The 12,267-nt window shown below is 39.0% G+C and overlaps 1 long non-coding RNA gene across 1 annotated transcript; it reads left to right on the forward strand.

Annotated features, from left to right (window-relative positions):
• The first annotated feature begins 5,100 nt into the window (after positions 1 to 5,100).
• Positions 5,101 to 12,244, forward strand: LOC118431126. Its single transcript, XR_004832932.1, has 4 exons — positions 5,101 to 5,649; positions 5,935 to 6,155; positions 6,835 to 7,050; positions 12,113 to 12,244. It is a non-coding gene; the product is annotated as an uncharacterized LOC118431126 (long non-coding RNA).
• Positions 12,245 to 12,267: the final 23 nt, after the last annotated feature.

Here is a 12,267-nt window from a genome sequence, read left to right on the forward strand (position 1 = left end):
GTAGAATTGTATTAGGTTTCGGTAAATCGACTTCCAATATCCTACTGCACCGCTACTGCCAAGTACCTGCACCTCTATGCACTGTTCTTGCTGTCAGAACAGTCCTAAAATTCTAATGTTTTACTACAACTATGAGATAGTTGGAACAATCAGATCACTACTGACATCTACTGTTCTACTATTGGCCATCTACTGAGATGTTTAACCAATCACAGTCTTTAAGCTGTAAACCTGTGAGTGGTACATTTTGCACGTCAAATGAAAGCTGCATTTTGGCTCCAACCAGGATATAATATCTGCTTTATCTCTCCATGTATAAAATGTATCTACCAAATCCCCAAGGCAGTCTTAAATTCCTAATTATGGTAAAAATTAAAAGGAGTGGATGTAAAGCAACAGCATATACATGTATAAAAAAACAAGCAGCAAAAGGTAAGTTCATTATGTTAAATCAATATTCCCCCTCCCCAGCCAATAAAAATTCTAATTAGACATGGATTGCTGAAAATGATATAATTATTATAATATAAATCAACAAGGATCCTATAGCAAAAGCAACAGCATGTATCAGAAAGAGAAAACACTGAGTAAAATGATAAGTTAAATGACTGAGTGGTTACCCCCCACCCCAGCCTAAGTCAATTTGTAATTGTATCAAGCATGAACTGTTTGAACATTAGGATCTTATCAAGATAAGACATTACATTTTGCAATTACTGTGGCGTGCACTTTCTGTAAATTCTGCCAGTGTGTTGAGTGATTGCACATACTCTGTGTTCTCCATGCATCTTTGAAGGTTATCTTGTTTACAATTCTTGAATTTACTGCATATCTATTTGTGTCAGTAAATATTTAGTAGTTGTGTCAGTAGATATCTACTAATCGACTATGTGTCAGTGGATATTCAGTAGTCATTTACCGCCGTGACTTCAGACAGAGCGCTACCATCATCTGCAAAGATGGAAGTATGCCTATCTACTTTACTGTCGTGTCAGTAGATATCTTCTGTTTGTTAAACAGTACATGTACTTACTATATTACCTATTTAGTAGATAATACAGTTGATGGTCAGCAGGTATATGCTATATGTTAAGTATTTAACAGTAGATTTGCAGTACTTCAGGTTTGCCAAGGGTGTCGACTGTCGTCCCTGTATATTTCGACAAGTCCGCAAAAACGTTAACAACCACATAAGATTTCACGTAATCTTTAACTTCTTTTCGTCCCGGGCTCTGATTTTGGAAGCCAAGAGACTGTGCATCACTAACAAATCTAGAATAACACTCTATCGTTGGGATCTTTTCGTGCCTAACTTTGCAACAAGACAGCAACAACATGATGCCCAGTGAGCCTTTAATAATACCGACTCCAATTTGTGGACCTTACCGTCCATCATGACAAGGTCACAACACCACCACACTAATTACTTTAATTTCTTTATTCCATATCAAAAACATACAAATAAAATTCCAACCACTTTGAAATCAAACATCACATCAAATAACAAATCTTGGTTAACTATATCCCATGTCATCGTTAACACGTCAGATCGCATACAAAACCACAATTCCACCTTAAACAGACTAAATCATTCATTGTTGTGTGGCTGTCGTACCAATATTTTCCGATTAGGCTCTCTAAGACGTATAATATTGTGTGCAAGTTAAAAAAAGCAAGGCCACCCTGCATCTGCTTTATTTTGGTCGACACCACATCTTGTTACTGTCGCATTTATCTCGTCACGAATATGAAAATAATGTGGTCGTCAAATCGGGTGTGTGCTCATTTACATATTTGTGACGAGATAATGCGACAGTAACCCCTGGTTTAGGGCAATCATAAATTCACTGCAGTTCTAAGCTATGATTGGATCTTGACTGAGCTTTTGTAAATTCCATGCAATTCCCTACATTAACATAATTTATGCATGGTGTTGTTCATCATTGACTAACGTACACATGTCACAATGATAAAATTCCCATTATCAATTATAAAGTGGTGTTGCAATTTTTACATAAATTATGCAAATAAGTTCCTCATTACCATATTTGGTATCTGCTTATATTTCACCTATCATAATTAACATTTACATTTATTGAAGTCCAGTTATTGAAAACAATGGAATTATACAATTTCCTCATTAATTATGCAAATTTAGCCATCATTTGCATAACATGTATATCATTATGAACATCTTTGCCTAAGGTACCCGCATGCCTAATCTGATAGGCATGCGGTATTAGTATTTTATTTTGTACATCATTGTCTAAGGTACTAACATACCAAAAATCATAAAAATCCGTTGTTCCCTACTTGAGTTATCGTCTTAAGAAGTTTTTGACAAAAATGCCCCTGATATCCGAAAACTAGCCTCTAGGAGCCCCAAACTTATGTCACTTATTCCTGAGCACAAGAGCTATCTAATACTCAAAAATCGTAACCATAGCGTGTTCAGAACACGAGATAGCAAAACCGGGAGTTGCGCTGCAGTACGAAAGGAAGCCGCTAGGGGGCCCAAAATGTAATCATTTCCAGCTTTCACCACACACTACCAACACACCAAGTATGAAACCAATTCACCCAGCCGTTCTTGAGTTATCTTGTTCACACACACACACACACACACACACACACAAACAAACAAACAAAGGGTAAAATATAACCTCCATGACATTTCATGGAGGTAAAAAGAAGAACACGCAAGCAAAAAACACGAGAATGGGCTTTTCTGGGACGTATTCATAACGCAAAATGTCTAGTCGCCTATGGGGTCTTCTATACAATAATGTACCAGGAAGTGATAGCCTCGGTTGTTTTTTTGTAAGGCGGGCTCGCTTCGGGGCAATAAATCCCCTGCAGTTCTAAGCAATGATTGGATCCTGACTGAAAAGGGAGAAGAAAGAAGAAAAGCACGCAAGCAAAACACACAAGAATTGACTTTTTGGGACATGGATGAATTCATCAAGCAGATTTGTCTAAGTTGCTATGGGGTCTTGTACCAGAAAGTGCCGAGCACGATGCATGACGTAACTTGTTTACCGTCGGAATGGCGCAGCTCGCTTCGTATCCACAAATAGGGCCTTGTTCAGCTGTTTCTTTGGAGGGAAAATTGGGGTCTGTATTCGTAGTATGTCGTTCTCTAAAGTCTTCAGGGTCATCTTGATACGTTTTGTGGTTTGATACAGTAGGTTTTAACGGAATTACGAGGTTTTTTTTTCCTTCACCGTTGACGGCCTCGGTTTACATGAAGTATGGATAGACATTTCTCCCTTGTCCCGTGAAAGGAGTACAGGTTAGTCGCCATAATCTCTGATATTTTTGTTGTTTTTTTCGAATTTATTTTGTGCTGTCTCAGAATTCCTATATTGCTATTCTTTGGCAATCTTTGAAAAAGAAATATCCATGCAAATTAAATACATGTATATATTTTTTCAATGTGAGATGTAGGAATGTAGAAAGCTTCAGGCGGATGCTTAGGCAGTTTTTTTAATCTAACGTTATACGTGCAAAATAATTTAAGACCTACTTATTATAAGTTTGTTCACCAGATGCGCTGAACAGTCGGCATAGATTTATTAGTAAAAATTCCACATTTCTGTAATTTTTTTTCCGACAATAGGTTAACATGTTAAATTTCGTCTATGTGGGTAATTTTATCCGTGCAAGTAAAGTTTAAGGCCCACGTAGTGAACAACTGTCATAACTCCATTTTTTTCGGTTGAAAACAGATCTGGCATCTTTGTGTGTGTTGGAATCTTGTGTGCCTTGCAACGACGGGACCCCGGGGAGTCGGAACAGCGTCGCCCGAAGACGGAAGGCGAGAGGAAAACACCAGACAGGGACCACATGCAGGTCCCTAGCTGCATGCGTTGTTGGCATTGTTGTTTTCTTCTGTACTCCGACATGGTTATGTTCCACCATTTTGTTCCATGGAAACAACCATAACCATACCAGTGATGTTTTTCCCTGCTGTCCTCTGCCAGGACATTTAATTCACCCTCCAGACCACACAAACTAATTAAAAACCATGGGGAGTCCACCCATGGTTGCAGCCAGAAACAATGGCTACACAAAACAGAAAGTTATTTGCATATTAACTGGCAGGTCTGTTTAAAAAAAAAATGGAGTTATCTTTGCATACAACAATTTCAACAACTTCAGTTTTGATGGTAGAAAGTTCAACTAACACGGAGTATTGACCAGATTTTCCATTAGTTTAAATTCAGTGCAATGTTGTTATTTACCATTCTCTAAGCAAGGGCCGGCTGAATTTTAGAAATACCAATTTCATTTGTAAAAGCTATCTGTTCTTAGATAAGAGCTGCTGGTACCAACTGTTATCATCTTCATACTACCGGTACATGTATTGTAGTATCCTAAATAAGTGATTTCAGTTCATATATAAGTGACAATCCCACTAAACTTTAACACTATATATAAGTAACGGTGTATTTGTATTGCTGTAATGTGTATTTTTATATGTATTGTGCATGTGATATAGGCCACCTGCAATAAAGTTGAAATAAAATTACCGCACCAACGACGGTCAAAAACCTAACCGGGTGAATGTACGATTAAAGTAAACCCCATACAAATGTGTTGTACAGTCATTGTTTATGAAAGCTGTAGTAAGATTTGAATCCGTCATATTCTTCGAAGGAGAAACATGTACAGTACAACCCGACACTACCTTGGAACGTTTGTTATTACACTCGTATTGTTCTGCCATAATGAATTCACCAATGTTGTGTTGTGTGAGCAGACACTTGTCTAGTACTGAGACAGAATGTAAAGACCTTGATTTCTAAGGTTAGGGAATTCAGTTCAGGAGAGACAGTAGTGAACTGAGATTGCAGCGTTATGAAGTCTGTTATAACGTTAAAAGTCTCCCGTACCCACTGTACGGAAACTCGTGTCTCTGCGTCATTTCTTTATCCTTCATATGCTGATCTTCCAGTCTGGCCGGCCCGGGCTTTGATTCCGGAAGCCAGGAGACTGTGATACAGATCGCATCACATCAACTAACAAATCTAGACTTACACTCTATTGTTGGGGATCTCGTCGTGTAAGGGCAAGGATCTTTATTTTGCGTAAATTTGCCATGTTTTAACTGTAGTGACTGAAAATTTGTTACTACGCTAGTCTATGCTCCAACCACCTGGTATATCAATCAGTCAGGCCAACAGTCGGGGTTGCATGGGATTGCGCAAGTCTTTGCCAGTGCGACTATGTAATGGCTATGTCTACTAACGTTTTTTCTACGTGTGTTTTACACATGATACTAGTATGGCGCTGTGGCATGCCCGCAGTCCCCACTACGACCAATGGAATGTTTGGAGAATATGTCCAAGCTTTCAAGTTTGATGTGATCCTTTTTTTTTTACATGTTGGCCTGCTGTTTAAAACCTTTCTCCCCTTTCCTAGCTCCCCCTTTTCCGCTATGGAATAACCCATGGTCGCTGGCCAATGGGCTGCCTAGTATTCATATTGCGCAATATTGCGCAATGCAGATGAAACGTAAACCAAGCTGATCCGTGCACAGCAGTCATTTCGCTGCCAGACAGAGGGGAGACAACACATGTCTGGGACCGGTCTCTGATGATTAGTAACAACTGCCCCCACGAAGTCAACGCACTCCCCTGCACTTCGGTAAGTAACTCAGGTTCCACTTCCGCATAGTCAAGAGGATCTTTGAATTATTGATCGTGTTCTTTGGTTAGAGCCAGGTATAGTTAGATTGCGAATTTCATTTAATTGTTAGTTTTCTATTTTTCAAATCTATGGGTAAATGCATTTGACCTTTCCTTTTTGGCATTGATGTTGCAGGGGCTCGTCATAAAGATGTTTAAGAAGTAAAACTATAATACCTGCAGTTAAAAGGAAACATCTCATCATCATGGACTTATTCTATTTCTTATCACTTTTATTTCGCAGAACGCAGGACAGTGAAGAAGTGAAACCTAATGACGGTTGATGATTGACAGGACGCGTGTGAACCTGACATCTTGCTATATTGCCGGTTAATTGAAAACGTGACAAACCCTGATTTCTCCGATGACCCCGATAACCCGATGACCCCGGGGCAGAGAAAGCTGACATAGCTTGATACAACGTTTGCCGGTTCCCACGTTGTTGTTTTTTCCAACATTTCCAAAGTGTGTTAAGAGAGATATTTACAAAAACGTAGTTGACGTGTACATCTATAAATTGATAGCACAGTATTATTAGTTATCTTTTGGACTCAAGAGATCAACGAGGAAAATATCAAGATTGACGTTGTCTGCGTTTACAGTTTTCATTTTACCATTCGTGACTGTGTATCTTACTCTTTAGAAATTGGTTTCAAAGACGTCATTCATGTGGCATGAAATTGCGCAATCGCATGCAATACAATGGGAAGCTTTTTTGTATATGTGAGAAAAATGATTAAAAAATCAGGGCAAGCATCTTTATTTTTGGTAAATTTGGCATGTTTTAGCTCTATTGTGCAGCAACGCAACGGCTGAAAATTTGTTACTACGCTAGTCTTTGCTCCAACCACCTGGCATATCAATCAGTCAAGGCACAACAACAACAACAGTCGGGGTTTCATGAAATTGTGCAAGTCTTTGTCAGTGCGACTATGTAATGGCTATATCTACTAACGTTAGGGTGTTCTTTCTACGTGTGTTTTACACATGATACTAGTATGTCGCTGTGGCTATAATATAGCATGCCCGCAGTCCCCGCCACGACCAATGGTATGTTTGGAGAACATGTCCAAGCTTTCAAGTTTGGTGTGATTTTTTTTTTACATGTTGGCCGGTTGTTTAATACTTTTCTCCTCTCTCCTAGCTCCCCCTTTTCCGCTATGGAATAACCCATGGTCGCTGGCCAATGGGCTGCCTAGTATTCATATTGCGCAATGCAGATGAAACGTAAACCAAGCTGATTACGAACACAGCAGTCATTTCGCGGCCAGACAGAGGGGAGACAACACGTGTCTGAGACTGGTCTCTGATGATTAATTACGACTGACCCCACGAAGTCAACGCACTCACCTGCACTTCGGTAAGTAACTCAGCTTTTACTTCTGCATAGTCAAGAGGATCTTAGAATAATGGATCGCGTTCTTTGGTCAGAGCCAGGTATAGTTAGATTATGAACTTGATTTAATTGCTAGTTTGGGATTTTTGAAATTCATACTGCAATTGACCTGTCCTTTTTGGCATTGTTGTTGCAGGCACGGCACGAAAAACGGTATTTAAGGATGCTGAAACCATGCGTAATGTTGACGTATTTTCCTCCTTTACGGATCTATACACCACTTATACGAGTACGTAAATATTGCCTTTAAGTGGTCTTTCTGTAGGTCCGTGTTAGTCCTTATTTTCCGGTTTTCCCGTTGTCTTTCAGCAGCTTAAAGATGTCGTAAATGATTTTTAAAACCCCCTTAAAACTTGTTTAAAGTTCACGTTTATTTGATCTAAAGCCTCTTTACGTCTCATATACAATTGCATTAAGTGGATTATAACGTGTGTTTTAGTGCCTTTTCAGCAGCTTAAAGTTGCCATAAATACTTATTAAAACGCCATTAAGACATGTTTAAACTTCACGTATATTTGATCTAAAGCCTATTTACGCCTCATATACGTGTGCATTAAGTGGATTATAACGTGCGTTTAGCTGCCTTTTCAGCAGCTTAAATTTGCCATAAATACCTATTAAAACGCCCTTAAGACATGTTTAAACTTCACGTTTATTTGATCTAAAGCCTCTTTACGTCTCATATACGTGTACATTAAGAGGATTATAACGTGTGTTTAGGTGCCTTTTCAGCAGTTTAAAGTTGCCATAAATACTTGTTAAAACGCCCTTAAGACATGTTTAAACTTCACGTATATTTGATCTAAAGCCTATTTACGTCTTATATACGTGTGCATTAAGTGGATTATAACGTGTGTTTAGCTGCCATTTCAGCAGCTTAAATTTGCCATAAATACCTATTATAACGCCCTTAAGACTTGTTTAAACTTCACGTTTATTTGATCTAAAGCCTGTTTACGTCTCATATACGTGTTCATTAAGTGGATTATAACGTGTGTTTAGCTGCCTTTTCAGCAGCTTAAATTTGCCATAAATACTTATTAAAACGCCCTTAAGACATGTTTAAACTTTACGTTTATTTGATCTAAATCCTATTTACGTCTCATATACGTGTGAATTAAGAGGATTTAATGTGTCTATATTTTTCTTTTTAGCAGCTTTAAGTTGTTATAAATACGTACCAAAACACCCTTAAGACATGTTTAAAGTTCCCTCTGTACGTCTCATATACGTGTGCATTAAGGTGTGGATAAGTGTCATTTTAGGAGAATAATCATTAGCACATTTCAAAGCAAGAAAATACAATGGATGAAACTTTAAAATTTTATTGAATTACGAGAAAATATTACATGGAAAAGTAAAAAAAAACCTACAGCCTACTAGGTATTTGTGGCCTTTCATTCTGATGTAGTCGGCAGTTGAAACAATCACAACGGTTGCGCAATTCCGTGCAGCAGTCCACAGTCCCATTTCCAGTGTTTGGTGAAGCGTCTCGGCGTAAGTTAAAAAGAGCACACATGTACAGTTCCATCTGGTCACCACAGGAATAAGAATCCGGTAAGATCTAGAGGATCCTAGAGTAGTGGCCGATATGACTCGTGTTGTTGGATGGTCCTGGATTCTGTGAACGCGAAACATGTTCAGCTTGCAGTGTCGGCTTCTATTAATCCGGATGGTGCAAGGGCCGTGATTTCCATTCTGTGTCGATTTCCAACAACAACAGCTTGTACAGAATGATAGCCACCTCGTATCTTTGAGTCAAATTCCGTCACCGGGGGTCCTAGGCGGTAAAAGCGGTGTCGCGGCCACAACTTGCGGGCTAGAGCAGGCCCAAACTTTCTTCAATACTTCTCTTCAAAAATGAACGCCTGGAAAACAACCGCTCCTTGTCGTACGTATGGCCCGTAAATTTGAACCCCCCACTCTTTTCTGCCATTGGATACATCCTATCACATGACACAGCTGTGCCACAGACGGACCAAGGAAGTTCAACCTCCTTGGACGGACGGAGGCGTGCGCCCCATGGCGAGTACGAAATAACGCTGAATAAATTTACATCTTGCCTGCCCAAACAAACACGAGCAACACGAGAAGACACCGCCTGTGTACACGAACTGTTCTTTCTCGACGCTTGATTGTAGATAAAGAAATAAACATATTTCGTACATTTACCTGTAGTAAGAACTGCTTGCCGTTTTATAGAGAAAACACAACTCACTGCACAAAACGGTATACCTACTACGTCCTTATTCTTCAAGCAGAGGTTGAGTCGCGGAGATATTCATAGCAGAAGTCGGGATTTCTACCGTCTCTTAGCTCGAGTGTCAACATGCTACAAAGAAAACCTCACCCTGATTTAGACCCTGGAATTTCAGAACATATATGCGGTATAAAATAAAAAGGAAAGGGTCTCCTCCTGTTTGCATAAACTGCGCTTCAAACATGCCGTATGTTCAGCAGAAAAAGGCACCGTTTCATAAAACCTTTAGACGGTATTAGCTAATAGATAAAACGGGGGTAGTACCCCCAAGTTTGCTTAAGCTACACGGATTCAAAGATTAAACATGTCGTATGTTCAACAGAAATACGCAACATTTCATATACGTCTTGGCAACATATAAGCTAAACGGGGGAGGTCTCCCCTAGTTCGCTTAAACTGCGCGGATTCAAAGATTAAACTTGTTGTATGTTTTACAGAAATACGCAACATTTCATATACGTCTTGACAACATAAAAGCTAAACGGGGGAGGTCTCCCCTAGTTTGCTTAAACTGCGCGGATTCAAAGATTAAACATGTCGTATGTTCAACAGAAATACGCAACATTTCATATACGTCTTGGCAACATATAAGCTAAACAAGGTAGGTCTCCCCTAGTTCGCTTAAACTGCGCGGATTCAAAGATTAAACATGTCGTATGTTCAACAGAAATACGCAACATTTCATATACGTTTTGGCAGCATATTAAGCTAAACGGGGGAGGTCTCCCCTAGTTCGCTTAAACTGCGCGGATTCAAAGATTTAACTTGTTGTATGTTTTACAGAAATACGCAACATTTCATATACGTCTTGACAACATAAAAGCTAAACGGGGGAGGTCTCCCCTAGTTCGCTTAAACTGCGCGGATTCAAAGATTTAACTTGTTGTATGTTTTACAGGAATACGCAACATTTCATATACGTCTTGACAACATATAAGCTAAACGGGGGAGGTCTCCCCTAGTTCGCTTAAACTGCGCGGATTCAAAGATTAAACTTGTTGTATGTTTTACAGAAATACGCAACATTTCATACACGTTTTGGCAGCATATAAGCTAAACGGGGGAGGTCTCCCCTAGTTCGCTTAAACTGCGCGGATTCAAAGATTAAACATGTCGTATGTTTTACAGAAATACGCAGCATTTCATATACGTTTTGGCAACATATAAGCTAAACGGGGGAGGTCTCCCCTAGTTCGCTTAAACTGCGCGGATTCAAAGATTAAACATGTCGTATGTTCAACAGAAATACGCAACATTTCATATACGTTTTGGCAGCATATTAAGCTAAACGGGGGAGGTCTCCCCTGGTTCGCTTAAACTGCGCGGATTCAAAGATTTAACTTGTTGTATGTTTTACAGAAATACGCAACATTTCATATACGTCTTGACAACATAAAAGCTAAACGGGGGAGGTCTCCCCTAGTTCGCTTAAACTGCGCGGATTCAAAGATTTAACTTGTTGTATGTTTTACAGAAATACGCAACATTTCATATACGTCTTGACAACATATAAGCTAAACGGGGGAGGTCTCCCCTAGTTCGCTTAAACTGCGCGGATTCAAAGATTAAACTTGTTGTATGTTTTACAGAAATACGCAACATTTCATATACGTTTTGGCAGCATATAAGCTAAACGGGGGAGGTCTCCCCTAGTTCGCTTAAACTGCGCGGATTCAAAGATTAAACATGTCGTATGTTTTACAGAAATACGCAGCATTTCATATACGTTTTGGCAACATATAAGCTAAACGGGGGAGGTCTCCCCTAGTTCGCTTAAACTGCGCGGATTCAAAGATTAAACTTGTATGTTTTACAGAAATACGCAACATTTCATATACGTTTTGGCAGCATATAAGCTAAACGGGGGAGGTCTCCCCTAGTTCGCTTAAACTGTGCGGATTCAAATATTAAACATGTCGTATGTTCAAAAGAAATACGCAACATTTCATATACGTTTTGGCAACATATAAGCTAAACGGGGGAGGTCTCCCCTAGTTCGCTTAAACTGCGCGGATTCAAAAATTAAACATGTCGTATGTTCAAATGAAATACGCAACATTTCCTATACGGCTCAGCAAATATATTAACGGGGGAGGTCTTCCCTTCTTTACGTAAATGACGGTTCGAAATAAATTATATATATGGCATCCTTCGGTCAATATTGACCATGGTATACGCAACATCTCATATTACGTAAAATAGCGCATATAAGCTAACCGTGAGAGGTTCTCCCCTGTTCGAATTAAACCTTGCGCACAGAAAGTTTGAATACGTCAAATGCTTTCGGAATAGCTAAAAAACACAGAAGATTATTGTATTTGACTTTGTATTGTATTGTATTTGTGTTTGCTGAGGTATAAACATAACATTTTGTACCAGAAAGCGCAATAATGTTCAGTTTTGACTGTTATAAAACAGATGACGCAATGTTTTATCTAACACCAGACAAAGGCTTATTACATTTGACTTAGCCGGTTAACATATATTTTGTAACAGATCTAGAGAAACGGTATTTGTCCGTTTTGACAGAAAATATTGAGACATTTAAGTTGTCTCCTCGGCATACTAAAATACATGTAAAATTCACGTAAAGAAACACAACAGATTAAGTTAGATTTACAAACGCTGAAATCTTCCGTAAAATGCCAAATGTATGTTTCCGATGCCTTTAATATATTTTAAAATCTGCTGAAATATTTCTCCGCCTTTAAGGGCTTTATACGTATCTCTGAAACTTTGCTTAAAAAGTTGTTTTCGTGCTGTGAGGGGCTCATCATAAAGATAAACAAGATCAAAAGAAGTACTATAATACTTGCAGTGGAAAGGAAACATCTCATCATCATGGACTTCTTATTCTATTTCTTATCACTTTTATTATTCTCATTCAAAAACGAATCAACATTTTCAAATATTTTCAATAT

This window comes from Branchiostoma floridae, chromosome 14 (genome assembly GCF_000003815.2).
Source record: "Branchiostoma floridae strain S238N-H82 chromosome 14, Bfl_VNyyK, whole genome shotgun sequence".
Classification (NCBI taxonomy): domain Eukaryota; kingdom Metazoa; phylum Chordata; class Leptocardii; order Amphioxiformes; family Branchiostomatidae; genus Branchiostoma; species Branchiostoma floridae.